The 15588-nt window shown below is 40.9% G+C and overlaps 1 protein-coding gene across 1 annotated transcript in view; it reads right to left on the bottom strand.

Annotated features, from left to right (window-relative positions):
- FRY (FRY microtubule binding protein) overlaps positions 1-14463 on the bottom strand; it is a 428026-nt gene extending 413563 nt beyond the window's left edge. Inside the window, exon 1 of the mRNA XM_055317436.1 lies at positions 14337-14463. The gene's annotated coding sequence lies outside the window, so the exon portion shown is untranslated. The remainder of the gene's footprint in view (positions 1-14336) is intronic.
- Positions 14464-15588: the final 1125 nt, after the last annotated feature.

Raw genomic sequence — 15588 nt, 5'->3', positions numbered from 1 at the left:
CATATATGTAACACACACATATATATATATATTTATTTTGTGGGAGGGTGGAGATAAGAGGGCAGACTGAGGAAAGAAGAGCTTAAGTTAGTATTAAAAAAAAATGAACATCAATTAGTTGGAACTTGTTTGAAGAGTTTTAAGGGGCTTTTGCAGAATCCAGATAGAAAAAAGCAATTTATATGCTTTTGGGCAAAATATTTGGATAAAGAACCAAGAAGGGACAGTAAGCACCTGATTCTACTAGTACAAAACACCCTACTTAGTGCTCTTCACAGTGAAGACACTGAAAGTTTCAAAGACTGATATCCTCAAACTATAGGAACATAAAGACAGGCTGGGTTCTGCTTATCTCTCTGGCAATCAAATTTTGTCTACCTCATTGCTCATTAGGCTCTGGATCAGGAACTAATCAGAAAAAATAAAAGGAGGAGAAACTCAAATCAGGCCATTTGTGAGCAGATCTGGCTGAAAGATGGATGGGGAGGAGATTTAAACTATCATAAAGTTTGGTTATTATCTGTGGGGTTCTATTATCGTTGGCATCTCAGCTCCCAGGAGAAGCAGTAATTGAGAGCCAGTTATAGAAATTAAAATCGTAAGATGGGGAGGGTGTCAGCGTTCTGAATGGCAGCTTTTGATCGGCAGATGGGCTTGGTTTTAAGAGGCCAGTTGGCAGGGTTGTGTGTCTCCTGACATTCATCTGTCAGAGGATGCAAAGCAGAAAAAGCTCATTTGTATTTCCATGTCAGAATCACCAGGATGACTCTGACACCCCTTCTTAGATGATGAAAATAGTGAGAAGCTCATGATAACGAGAGTAGCAATACCAGGCAGAGGTAGGAGTCCAGATGCAGAGCTCTCACTTTGGAAGTGAAACCGAACTTGGGCTACGCTAAAACTCAAGATAGGGGTATGTCTTGTAGAGAAAGACGTAGTCCTCAGCCTTGGGGCTAAGGGGAGGCTTTTCTAGAGTCTCAAAACACAAGGACCTAGGTCTGATAACTTGTAGTTTGTCTAAAAAGCTATGTAATGATTTACTATCATGTAGAAATACTTGGGATAAATTGTGTTTGACAAAAGCAACTTATAAAACAGTTTATTAAATGATTCCATTTTTTGTGCACAATATGTGTGAAAAGATGGAAATGTGGGAGAGAACATGCAAAATGCAGACAATGATCACACTTAGGAGGCAGGATTATGGATGGCTTTTATATTCTTCTGTTTGCTTAACTAAATCTTTAAATTTTCCAACACTGAACACATTCTTTGTGTGATAAAAATATTTTCATAACATATTCATATTAAAATGTATTTAATGCATCTTAGATACATTACAATATTTTTAACATATTAATCAGGAGTCACATAGTCAAGGTCTTGAACCTATGAGAATAAACAAGCAATTTCATAATTGATTACTAAAAACTCCTAAGTGGATGCTCCAGACCTCTTCAAGGAAAGTCAGGAGGAATGCAATGTAAATTTCAGTTACTACAATATATTTACAAGAATGTTTTTTTTAATAATAAATTTATTTTTTATTGGTGTTCAGTTTGCCAACATACAGAATAACACCCAGTGCTCATTCCGTCAAGTGCCCCCATCAGTGCCCGTCACCCATTCACCCCCACCCCCCGCCCTCCTCCCCTTCCACCACCCCTAGTTCCGTTTCCCAGAGTTAGGAGTCTTTATGTTCTGTCTCCCTTTCTGATATTTCCCACACATTTCTTCTCCCTTCCCTTCTATTCCCTTTCACTATTATTTATATTCCCCAAATAAATGAGAACATATAATGTTTGTCCTTCTCTGATTGACTTATTTCACTCAGCATAATACCCTCTAGTTCCATCCACATTGAAGCAAATGGTGGGTATTTGTCATTTCTAATGGCACTCTGGAAAACTGTGTGGAGGTTCCTCAAACAGTTAAAAATAGACCTGCCCTACGACCCAGCAATTGCACTGTTGGGGATTTACCCCAAAGATACAGATGCAATGAAACGCCAGGACACCTGCACCCCGATGTTTATAGCAGCAATGTCCACAATAGCCAAACTGTGGAAGGAGCCTTGGTGTCCATCGAAAGATGAATGGATAAAGAAGATGTGGTTTATGTATATTTACAAGAATGTTAAAGACCTGCTAACTACTTACAAACTCATGGAATCTTTAATTAAATGTACCCTAGTCATTGCTTCAAGAGTAAACTTAGGGTTGCCAATGGTTTTCTTCTTACTTGAGAAGATAAAATATCCAGGACTTAAAAAAAAATAGCAAATGAAGGTAAGAATTCCCCAATTCTTGGCATCAAGAGTGTTGAGTGGATATGTTCTACTTTTGATGGATTTAATTCCACTGTTTTGCTGAGTGGGTGCAGAGAATTCCTGCAGAGTAATGCTGGTCAGCACCCCCACTTTAAAGTGTTTGTTTCCACTTCTGCTGCTTTCTAGTCATCTAGACACTCCATGTGAGGTAGCAAAGATTGGTTTTGGAGAAGAGGATGTTCTAGAGTGGATTATGGATGCCAGCAAGGAAGTTTCTATAGCTATACGATGGTGAACAGCTTGATAGAATGGATGCCATAGCAATAGACATGACCGGGCTAAATTTGAGAGACAAAAATAGGATTTTCACTTGGCTTCACATTACAGTCATTTCCAAAAGCAACAAAAGTAGCAATAACAATAGACAACTACTCTGTATCAGGCCACTAGTGCACTAGATATTTTATATATATTCTCTTGCAAACTCACAACAAAGTTGCCCAGTAGAAATCAGTGGCTTCATTTTATAGACAAGGAAGCTAAGGCTGAGGAATGTCAAGCTTATATGCTGGGAGTATTATGGAGGTGCTTAAATGTATGATTCTGGGGTCAAACACTGAGTTCTTCTCTCAACTTCTTCACTTGCTATCAGGGTGACATTAAGTAAAAATATCTAACCTCTTTGATCTTCAGTTTCCTAACCTGTAAAATAGAGATGATAACTGGGTCTATTACACAGGGGACTGCTATGGGGGTGAAATGAAGTAAGGAGAGACTGTAATGCCATCGGCTTGGCACTAGCCACAGTCTTCAACAGGTGTTGATTCACTTCTCATTCTGTGGAAGAGGGGATAGCAAGTCCAGGTCAGGCTGTGTCAAAGCTCTTCCTATTCCAAAAACATATCCAATATACTGTAGCCACTGTTCAAAAGACTTCCAACTTTTATTCTGATCATTTCATAGTCAAGAAAATTATTCCCCATTCTCAGTACTCACAGAGGCAGAATTTTCACCTGCAGTTTCTATAGAGTTAAGAAAAATAATGATGAAGTGAATATTTTATGAGGATTGAGACCAAATTTAAAAACTTTAAGTACTGTTTGGGATAAGCGTGATCAAATTGCAAAATCTTACATGCTGTTTCGGATAAGTGTGCTTTTAAGAGATAAAACTATGGTGGAGATACTCCTATTAGAGTCTGTTGAGTGTCCATACTGTTGAGTGTCCAATGTGAAAGCGGTTGCATACTATGATTGCATTAAAAAATCATAACTGTCTCTTAGAGGTTAGAAAAGGAAAACTAAACTTTCTAAATGCTAATCGAGATTACAGTAAAAACATACATTTTCTAACCTGAAAGCTGAACTAAGTTGCATTTGTTTTCTTCAGTAGAATATGTTGCTATTAACTGTAACGTCAGGTTTATCTGTCAAATATGTCCAGAAGGCATCATCATTTCTATTGCATGTTATGGGTTAATATTCCTGTAATTGCAGTGCCGTAAAAGCTTATTAAAGTTCTCCTTTTGTTTTAAAAAAAAATCCTTTTGCTGGATTTGTTTATATTGCTTGGAAAAACATCTAAGTAAAAGACGAAAATCCTGATATGGGGCAGCCTGGGTGGCTCAGTGGTTTAGCACCGCCTTCAGCCCAGGGCGTGATCCTGGAGACCCAGGATCGAGTCCCACGTCAGGTTCCCTGCATGGAGCCTGCTTCTCCCTCTGCCTGTGTCTCTGCCTCTCTCTCTCTCTCTCTCTCTGGGTCTCTCATGAATAAATAAAATCTTAAAAAAAAAAAAAAGAAAATCCTGATATGTAATTCTATCGCAAGTGGTTTCTGAATAAAGTCCCTATGATCTAATTTCTTTAGGGTGGTTCAAAGATTATCATTATTTTTGTTTTGTTGTTCGACAAATAAAAAAGAAGTCAACAGACACAGACTTCCAACTTTCCAAATCACTTTTGATTTTTGTCAAAGGACAAACTACACCTATTTAAGCGGCAGCAATTAATCTGTGTGTTTTATGCTCTGGATGTTATCATGTGATGATCTAACATCTGTATTTCAGTGTCCAAAATGTCTGCTCATCTTCCTCAACACCTTATGCACCAGAATCTGAGTAGTCATACCACATATCCCATATTCACATCAACTTGTTACATATTTTATTTTTTAAGTTTATATTTATTTATGTATTTATGTATGTATTATTTATTTATTTAATTTCTCTATTTATGTACTCTCCACTCCCAACATGGGGCTTGACCCAGAGAACAAGAGTACATGCTCTTCCAATTGAGCCAGTCTTACATATTTTGGATAAGTTTTTATTACCCATGTTCTTTCTCATCCTGTCATTTTACCTTTTAGAATTATTTTATTATATTTCCTTATTTAAATGCTTTTCACTTTTTTATATCCCAATGCATTTGTCTTTTGTTTGTTGTTTTGTTTTTATTTTTTTAAGATTGTATTTATTCATGAGAGACACAGAGAGAGAGACAGAGACATAGGCAGAGGGAGAAACAAGCTCCCTGTAGAGAGCCCCATGCACAACTCCATCCCAGGATCCAGGATCCTGCCCTGAGCCAAAGGCAGATGCTCAACCACTGAGCTACCCAAGCGTCCCTGCATCTGTCATGATGACATGAACATTTAGAAAAATCTTCATGGCCTTCACACCTGGCATAATACATTACTTTGCTTATTTTCCCTCCCTTCCTTTCTCCTTCCCTCTCTCCTTTCCTTCCTTTTCTCCCTTTCCTTTTCTTCTCTTTTATATTGAGATTGCATTTTTTAGAGCAGTTTTAGATTCACAGCAAAACAGAGGTAAAGGTACAAAGATTTCTCATATGCCCCTGCCCCCTTACACATGTATGGGGCTCCCCCATTATCAACGTCCTCCATCAGAGTGGGGCATTTGTTATAACTGATGACCAATATGGACACATCATAATCACCTAAAGTCTACAGTTTATGTTATGGGTCACTCTTGGTGTTGTATGCTCTATAGGTTTGGACAAATATCTATTACATGGTATTTCTTTTTTTTCTCCAACATTCAATACTATGGCTTATCTGAAATTTATTACAATACAGGTTTCCTCTGCTATCTGAAAGTTTGCTTTACACCACTTACCTTTTACAAAAGACCAATGTTAGTACTTGTTTTCACTAACCAAAAGAAATATGAAGAAGATTTTCACTTTTACAAAATGGTAATTGCTTTTTCACTTTACACCCTCTTGGCTTACAAAAGGCTTCACAGGAACGCTCTACTTTTGATAGCAGAGGAAACCTGTATTTGATTATAACCAAAATATGTTATTCTTTTTCTTACTGTTTTCTCTTCTTCAAACTGTTATTCTTTTGTTCTAGCAAACTTCACTAAGTAATTGACCTTTCCTTCAAAGTTGTATTGCTTATTTGTGTGTCTTACATTAAGTTCCCTAGGTAATCTAAATCAAAATCTAGAATTTCTATACATTTTGTGTCTCTCTACTTTTCAGTCCCATATCATAGAATTTTAATAATGATCATTTGTAATAGATTTTTTTTTTAGGGAGGGAAGATCAGAGAGAGAGAAGGAGAATCTTAAATAGGTTCCACACCTAGCATGGAGTCCAACATGGGGCTCACTCTCAATACCCTGAGATCATGATCTGAGCTAAAATTAAGAGTGGGATGCTTAACTGACTGAACTACCCAGGTGCCCCCATTTTAACAAATTTTTTAATTTGTTAAGCCAAGTTTATCTTGATGACTTCTATTTGTTAAAATTTCAGTTTTGACGTTTTTGATACTTCAGTGTTGATAATTTAACTATCAAATTATCAAATATTATGTGAGACTTTTATTTCATTATTAGTAAGAATCTTTGTGTCAAAGAAGAGTAGGAATTCCCATGTCAACCAAACAATATATTTTAAATCAGCAAATATCTAATAGGTTCCTATTATTTATTTATAGGTACTTTTCTAAGCTCTAGGGCTGAAAAGATAAGCAAGGATATGCCTCTTTCCACTCCACCACCAAAAGAATGCAATTCAAATTCATAAAGGTTAAAACTAAAATAGAATGCAAATACTTTAGAACAGATCCAGGAAGGCTGCTCCCTCTCACCTCCCCCTCCCCCTACAGGGTCTCACTTATATGCATCAACACAAAGAAAAGGGCTCCAGAAAGCAAAGGACTCATGAGTATCACTGACATTGAAAGCAACATGCAGCACTCATGTAGATATAATTGTTCATCACGTTTTTTTTATTTTGACAATTCAAATGCTTCTGCACATTATCTCATTTGACTGAATACTCCATTTTCATATGGGTCTAAATTGTGTATGAAATTAAGAGTTCAAAAGCACATAAAAGCCTGGATTTCAAGACATATATTAGGTTAAGAGATATTTCTTCACTGGTGTGGATAAACCCAAGGATTGTCCTGGCCAACATCAAATCTAGGTCAGCAACATAAACCAGGCAGAAAATCTTTCATTGTCCAGTTTAGGCTAATACTGTTACTTTAATAAAAGAGTTATGATGTCAGTTTGGAAACACAATGGGGTAGCAGCTGTGCTCCAGAGAAAACATCCCTACAATTTCCATCAACATAGATAAGCTCTTACACAATGCAAAGTAGATGTGTACAAGAGCTACAAATGGAAAGAATTGTTTTTTTTTTTTAAAGATTTTATTTATTTATTCATGAGACACAGAAAGAGAGAGAGGCAGAGACACAGGCAGAGGGAGAAGCAGGCTCCATGCAGGAAGCCTGACATGGGACTTGATCCCAGGTCTCCAGGATCCAGGCCCTGGGCTGAAGGTGGCGCTAAACCACTGAGCCACCCGGGCTGCTCCCAAATGGAAAGAATTGTAAGCAGAAGGCAATAAGAAGAAATTACTCTTCTATTATTACATGGACCTCCCACTTACGTATTCATTATTATTTCTTAACATGCATGGTCAAGATTCTAAGGAAAAGTCACTGGACTTTAAAGACATTACGATTATTAATCAACCACAGAAAGAGAAATCACGAGTTTGACCACTGCAACAACTCATCTACTTACTGTGAGCCCTAACACTTCTACCTTCCTGCATTCTTGCCATTTATCATAAAAAGCATATTTTTAATATTGAAGTAACTCAAGTGTTCATTGAGATGAACAAAGAAGATGTGAAATACACACACATATACACACGCATACACACAATTCAGCCATAAGAAGGAATGAGATCTTTCCATCTTCTACAGCATGGATGGACCTAGAGGGCATTATGCTAAATGAAATAAGCCAGAGAAAGACAAATACCATGTGATTTCACTTCTTTGTGAAATCTAAAAAACAAAACAAACAAAAACCAGAAACAGACCCATAAATATAGAGAACAAACTAATGGTTGCCAGAGGAGAGGGGAGCAGGAAAATGGGCAAAAATGGGTGATGGGGAGTGGGAGGTAAAGGCTTCCAGTTGTGGAAAAGAATAAGTCACAGGAATGAAAGGTACAGCAGAGGGAATATAATCTAATAGTGTTAAATGGTGACAGATGGTAGCTACATTGTGGTAAGCATAGCATAATGTATATATTTGTCAAATCACTACCTGCACACCTAAAACTAATGTAACACTGTGTGTCAACTATACTTCAATAACACTTTTTTAAAAAAAGTAATGTCTTGAGTCTAACCCCACGTCCATCCCACTCATCGCTATCCTCCATCAAGCATCAGTAAAGCACAGGTATATTTTAAATACTCTATGCCTAGACCTGTGTCTCCACACTAATAGTATGTTTGATTCTACTTTGAGTAACTCACGTTTACAAGTGTACTCCTGAGCATGACATTTACAATACACAATTCCCTTTGCAACTCCAAATTTTACACAGAAACAAGCTTTCTATAAGTTTCCTGAAATTTTCATGTTTCCTGACTTTTTCTAATATTCCAAATCCACGGTGAATAAGGAATTACCCCAAACATATAATTACCTTATAGATTTTAAGATCTTAAAGATGTATTTGCTTAAGAGTTGATTTATGTTTTTAATAATTTAACAGTTTTGCCTTCTCTTCATCCTGAGTGGTTCATCTTTCATTTGGGGATCCTTTATGCAGTGTGGTTCCTTATTTTTTTATTTTTCTCAAGATGAACACTGTGCACCTGATGGCAATATGCAGCAAAGGCTGACTGTGAGCATGGCTGGACCATCTGGTACCACAACTCAGATGTAATTAATGTTTACTGGGTGAGTACCATGTGTCAGATCCCGAGCAAGGCATTCATGCACATTTGGCTAAATACTCCATGTGTATATGGGGCTAATTCATTAATGGACTATTTTTAAAATTTCTATATATTAACTACGACATATTTTCAGTATTCTGATGTTTCAACTTCTTGGGGTCTTCATGACCCAGCAGGCACTGCCCCTCACAGGGTGAGCTAATTTCTAGGGATAAATAATTTGCCTTCCAATATGCCTTTCATATGCAAACCAATCAATCTAGAGCCCATACTCAGACCCTCACACTCAGTGCTGCTGTCCACCTGCCCTCATCACCCCAGGGCCAGGTACCAGACAACTAGGGACAGGCTCTGTGCCCCAAGCTCTTTGAAATTACTCAGTCCTAAACTGGGCCCTGGCTCCCCTGTTTCTTCTCTTGCCTACATTCACCCCTTACTCCCTCCACCTCCATGTGGCCCTGCATGACGTATGTGCCTCCTGCTTCTAGGGATCTGTGAGCACAATAAATTCCTTCCTTTATGAGAGTCATTTCCATGCCTGCATGTCTTACCATACCTAATTAAAACATCCCACATAATCATAGAATTGGCAGCTAAGATTATTCTGTTTTTCTTTCATCCCACCCTGTGTGTTCGGTAAAAATAAGTTTAAATTATTTTTGTCATTGGGGAGTGTGGGTGGCTCAGTCAGTTAAGCACCTGACTCTTGATATCAACTCATGTCATAATCTCAGGGTCCGGAGTTCAAGACCTGGGGTCAGCTCCACACTCCGTTTAAGATTCTCTCTCTCCCTCTGCCCCTTCTCCACTCACATGAAAGCATGTGCAAGCTCTCTAAACAAATAAAACTTTTAAGGTCTGGCTGCATGTTAATAATGCTTAATAAAAGTAATTATACATAAGTCCATTTAGTGTACAACCAAAAAGACTGAATTAATAATTATTTTTTATCATATGAAAGAGAAAGCTCTGATCTATTTGCCAGGTCTCTTCACAGCACACACTGCTTTACCTGTACATGGGGGAAGACACACACTATTTATTCTTCCCTAAGCAAGCAGACTGAATGTATATCAGAAGCCCATGAGTGGTCTAGCAATAAGGAAGCGGAAACAATGACAGAAGGAGGGCTGTATTGCCTGGCAAGGTTTTCCTTCTTTCTTTTCATCTTTTTCTTTGTCAAAATGTCGAGATGGCCTTTTTGGTGGGTTACAAAAGTAGACTGTAAGACAAGGCCTTAAAGTGTGTGCATGTATACAAACATATATATTCTCTCAGAGATGTACAAGGACAAGGTCACCACCACTGAATTTCTGTTTCAGAGGAGTCTACTGAAAGAAAAGCATGTACCTATTAATTCTGGTTTCTGGCAAATATCTAGTAGGACAAGTACAAGAAATTGAACAAAGCATAAAATTCAAGCAATTTATGATTTGGGATTCTATGAAAGAATCAAGGTATTATGTTGTTATAAATTCTTTCAGTGATCAAAGATTAATGAAAGCTATAATGGAATTTCTTCCATCCTAGACTAGTTTTTGTAATGGCAAAACATATTTTGAATAGGGATCTGTAAATAAAATTAAGGACTTAATGCTGGTCTATACCTTTTTTCTATGTCTGACATTTCTGTCAATGTCATAATTTTAAGAACACATTTCCTAACCAGCAGGAGAGTATAGAACTACTTGATGTGTCTCCATGCCTTCCATGGGAGGATATTCATTCACTTATTCTATGGACATTTATTTATTGAGCAGATTAACTGTGTCATGGACTATCCTTAAGTGGCTAGCATATAGTAGAGAACAATACAGAAAAAGTCCTTGCACAATGAATCAATAGGGTCAATAAAATTAGATAGGCACAGATTAGCATATTTCATTGATTTGGTTTTTTTTTTTTCACATTTTAGCATCTCTGAAATGGGATGTCTTAATATTGATGGTATCTTAAAACTGCTGATAACTTGGCAGTAGTCACAGAACCATCGTCATTTCTCTGCACATGCATAAATTTGGTCACAGCTATTCATTTTGTTATCACTTCTAAATTATGGGCATTGTTGGCACTACATGTGTTCTGTTTAATTGCCACTTAAACGGTTTTTTAGAAAGATTCCACTATGATTTGGCACTGAAAGAAGATGTTATTGTGTATGCACCACAGCACAGAAACAGAGCAGTGGGACATAAATGTTATATTACTAAGGGAAACATTTGTCTTTGTTTGGCATTTCCATATTACCTTGCAAAGCAAGATCCAAATACTTTACCAGATTGAAAAAAGAAAGACACAGAAGAGGAATCTGTTACAGTTTGTTACCAAGATATATGCAAACCCATTACCTATCACACATTGCTTAGGGAAGCAACACTAATGAAGCAACAAACAGGAAAAAGAATCAAAACCCATGGAAGAGATGGAAGATTGAAAACAATGAGAAAGTAGTGTGACTGATTCACACAGTGTCATGGTGGCATGTGTATTATAATATAATTGGCAGTATTTTGTCTTTCTTCTTATATAACATAAAAATAATGCTATATCTTATAAGCACTGACATTTTAGTTTTGATGAAATATGGAAACAAAAATAGATAGCTAGTTAATGAGAAGTTTTATAAATAGAATAGAATACAAAGTAGAAGTTTGTTGATAATGGACAGTTTTAAGTCAATAAAGTATCTGTACAAACCCAACTTTAGGTGCACTCTGTGGTATCAATTTGGTGTACTTTTGTAGATCACCAGTCATTTTAAAGAAGTCTACATCTTGGGCAGCCCGGGTGGCTCAGCGGTTTAGCTCCGCCTTCAGCCCAGGGGGTGATCCTGGAGACCCGGGATCAGGATCGAGTCCCACATTGGGTCCCACGTCAGGCTGCCTGCATGGAGCCTGCTTCTCCCTCTGCCTCTCTCTCTCTCTCTCTCTCTCTCTCTCTCTCTCTCTCTGTCTCTCATGAATAAATAAAATCTTAAAAAAAAGAAGTCTACATATCTCCTTATCCCCAGCGTTTTTGGTACATTTCCCATTCTCATCCAAGAGTGTGACAATGAGCAAACCTCATGTTCTACTTTCCCAACTTTAATTAGTGCTGCTCCAGTTTTTGGCAGTTTAGAGAATTTAGAGGGGAGGTGCTGGGGCTGTATTCTAAACTCAAACCTTCCAACTGCTGTAGGGTAAGGAGTGAAATAATTAGACAGGAGAGTCCATTTGAAATCCCAAAGCGTGCATACGGGACTTTGAGGTTCTTAGCACTAGAGTAACATGAGTAAAATGCCAACTACAAGGATATGTTTCCAGGCAGCATATGGCCTGAGCTCAAAAATGCATCTATTTCTCTTTAGGCTTGGTACTTCGAATTATTTTGGAACCAGAGAGAGTTGAAAACTATACCAAGGGAGACAGAAAACACACACACACACACCCCTAGGGAGGAGAAATGATAAAACAATGGCTGTCGATTATAACACACACAATTTTTTAGGCACAGCTTCAAAGCTCACTGTGTCACAAGTGTGACATCAGTTTTTGATACCATTCAGCCAGTGACAACTGTGTTAGTGTAAAAGTGAGTAATCAAATCATAAACAGGTGTGTGGCCACACCCATCACCAAGGTAACAGGTAAATGGGTTTCTATACAGTGAACACATTATCTTCAATAGTGTTGCTAATGGGCTACACCATGTACATGGCATTTCACACTATGGGGAAGGCCTACTTCCTGCTCCTAGGACCCTATGTTAATTCCCTTTCTGGTCAGCAGTGGAAAATCCAAGAATTCTCTGGACTAATACCACTGTCCCCAGCAAGCAACCTTGTTTCAGTTTTTCCTTTTAAATAGGCTGGCCTGTGTCAGGAATTCTCTGACAGTTGGTACAGGAAGATGAGTGTGCCAGTGTGAACACTGCAGGGGATGTATTGCTGCCAACTGGTGGTGTGTACTTATATGTGCAGAGCTAAAACAGACTTGGATGACTGAGAGGGTAGAGATTGCTCGTTAAGTGGCAGTGAGGGAAACACTTGTCTACTTGTCTTCCAGAACCCACTTCTCTGAAAGGACAAGGAGTTTATATGTCTGGAGATATCTGATATACATGCTGGGGAGTGAGGCTTAAGGGGGAATCTGGGGAGTTCTTCATGTTGCCCTTTGGTGAAGGGAATACTTGCTGGGCACAGGCATAGTGTTGAGTTCCTGGAGGGAGAAACAGTCTATAAAGGACTTGAATCCAAGAGGCCAGTAGACACAGTATTTCCTACTACATTATAATATGGCAAGTCTATTTCAGGAGGGGCTGGGAGATAGCATACAGTAGTGGTAAGGAGCATGGGCAGGGAATCAAATAGATCCAGGTTCAAATCCCACCTCTATCATTGACTTGACACATAATCTTGGGAAAATTATATATCTCCTTAGTCCCTGAAACAGGTAGACTATGAGATTTAAAGTAACAATATATGTAAAAACTTAGTGATATATCTGGCACATAGTATGTGCTCAGTATTTGGACACTACTGTGTCACCACTAAGGAAGTTTCTTTCTCTTTATAATATAAATGCTCTTACAGGAGTTATGTTCCTGGTGTCGAGTAAATCTTATGGACCAGAACAGGATGTCTGGTCAAGGGTCCTTGACTATGGTGTCTCCAGGGCCCATAAATTGGTATTATGTAGTTGTTTTATAGTATGAATATGTCTTAGTTAGAAATGAATAAAGTAAGCTTGATAATCCACAAGTATGATCAGAAATGTTTATTAGACCTAAACAGAATCTACATGTATTTATTGAAATCTGCAAATTTTAAGTCAAAGGGATAGCCACGTGAGCTACTTTAAAATAGGCCTGTTCCCGCAATCTTGTGAAAAACTCAGTCTCACTCTAATGATTTCTCTGCATTGGAGGAAGTTTTGTAAAGCAAAAATCCCCAGGTAAGCTACCTTATTTTGAAGGTTAAAACTTTCTCCCATCTTCAAGTGGGTAGACGTGTTCTGTATTCTTTGTTCCCACCTCCCACCTCCCACCCTAAGAGCCGGGCTACAACTTCTCCTCCCTTTCCTGTGCTCCACAGCACCCGCCCAGCACTCAAAGAAAGCTGATTGGTAGCATATGGTAGTAAGAAACTATTCAAGATTTGACAGAAGAAATCATTGGCACCTTGGACACATTGGTGCTTGGGGATCTTTAATTAGAAGGCTGACTTAAATTTTTAAAGCTCTTAGAGTATAGATACTGGTTGCACCCATTCTAGGGAAGGAAGAACATGGGGGCCGGCCGATCACCTGCTGCACTGTTTTCAAGCAAAAGCCATAATGTATGTGGGGGGGGGGCCGGGGGGGGTCTGGATGCCCTGTATCCGAAGCCCCTCCCTAAGGGGGATTCCCACAGAGGAATTCCCTCAAGAAACGGCCTGTGTCAGGAATGCTGCTTGGGTTAGAAAGTGGCCTGGGTTTCTGCATGCCCATGTTCAGAACACAGGCTGCCTCGACTCTCTTTAAAGGGGCGGGCCTCTGGGACCCCCGAGCCTGGCTCCTCAAGTCTTAGCATCAAACTTTGTCCTGCAACAAAACCTCTTTCTAACCACATGGAGATAGGAGGAGGATGGAGGACGGGGATGCAGCCAGCTGCTGCCCGGAGACAGCCCTCCTCCCCCCGCACCCTGCTTCCCTCTGCCCCCACCCTCTTCCTCACGGGGGAAGCAGCCCAGGCGGCGCGGCCCCGCCCAGCCCCACCCACCCGCTCCGGGGAGCCTGGAGCTCACAAAGCCGCTGGCCGGGCGCAGCGGTGCCCCGGACGAAGGGGCGAGCGAGGCTGAGTACCTTTAGGAAGAGGCCAGGACACCGGCGCCTGGGGAGACCCGCAGCATCGCCCGCCGCCGCCGCCGCGGGAAGCTACTTGGCCGCGCCCAGAGCCCGAGCCGGCGGGGACCGGGCGCCGCCGCCGCCGCCGCCGCCTGCGCCGCTCGCGCTCCCTGAGCCGCGCTCCGCTCGCGGCGCCCCGGCTCCGCCGCCCGGCGACCGCCACTGTCAAGCGGAGCCCCGCCCCCCGCGCGCCCGGCGAGCCGCGGACCCCCGGGACGCGCCGCCGCCGCGATTGGCTGCGCCCGTGGCTGGCTCCGCCCCCGCGCGCCGCGCCCCGCCCCGCCGGGGGCGCGCGCGGCGGTGGCTCCCTCCGGGGGCGCCGCGGGCGCGGGAGCGGGAGCGGGAGCCGGAGCGGGAGGGCGGGGTCCGGGCTGGGCGAGGCTTCCTGCGGGGCCGGCGCGCCGAGCCTCCCTCCCGGGCTCTGCGGCTCGGCTCTCCGCGGCCGCCCAGAAGCCACGGGACGGTCTAGAGGAAGCGGAGGAAGCATCTTCTGTGGGGCCCGGGGCGGCGGGGGCGGCGGGCTGCAGCAGTTCTGCTGTGAAGTCTTAATGATAGAAAAACATTTATTAAGAAAGCCCAGGAAAGGCTACCGAGGGCGGAGGACGGGACCAGAGCCTGAGGGTTTCTTTTGGCTTTTTTTCGGGGGGGGGCGGGGGGTTGCTGGTTTATTTTTTAACCTGAAGGTGCCCTCGCACGCGGCGAAACTTCTTCATCTTAGGAAGAAACAAGATCCAGTTCGACAACTTGTCCAAGGTCGCAGAGCAAGGAGGTTGATGCTGTACCTCTATAGAGAATCAAAGCTGCCTCGGGTTTTCTTTCTTTTCGGCGGTGCGAGGGATGCATTCTGATAGTTGATGGCGTGTATATTGTGTAGCAAGAAGTTACTTAGGCCTCGGAGACGGAAAAGTAGATTGGTAGCTGCCAGGAGGTGGGGGTTGGGGAACAGGGAATGACTGCTAATGGGGGGGATTTTTTTTTTTTTTTTAGGGTAATGACAATGTTACGCCATTTGATAGCGGTGATGCACGACTCTGAGTGTCCTAAAAGCTACTGATTTGTACAATTCGACCAACTGAACTTTGTGATACAAATCTGAATTGTATCTCAATAAGGCCGTTACAAAATATATTGAGAGTAATAGTGCTCTGGGTTAACCTACATGAGTACATAGTTGTAGTGTGTCACAATTCTGTTCTTTGTGGGCAAAAAT

The sequence above is a fragment of the Nyctereutes procyonoides genome, unplaced genomic scaffold (assembly GCF_905146905.1).
Source record: "Nyctereutes procyonoides isolate TBG_1078 unplaced genomic scaffold, NYPRO_anot_genome, whole genome shotgun sequence".
Lineage (NCBI taxonomy): Eukaryota > Metazoa > Chordata > Mammalia > Carnivora > Canidae > Nyctereutes > Nyctereutes procyonoides.
This window is presented reverse-complemented; position numbering and strand designations above follow the sequence as displayed.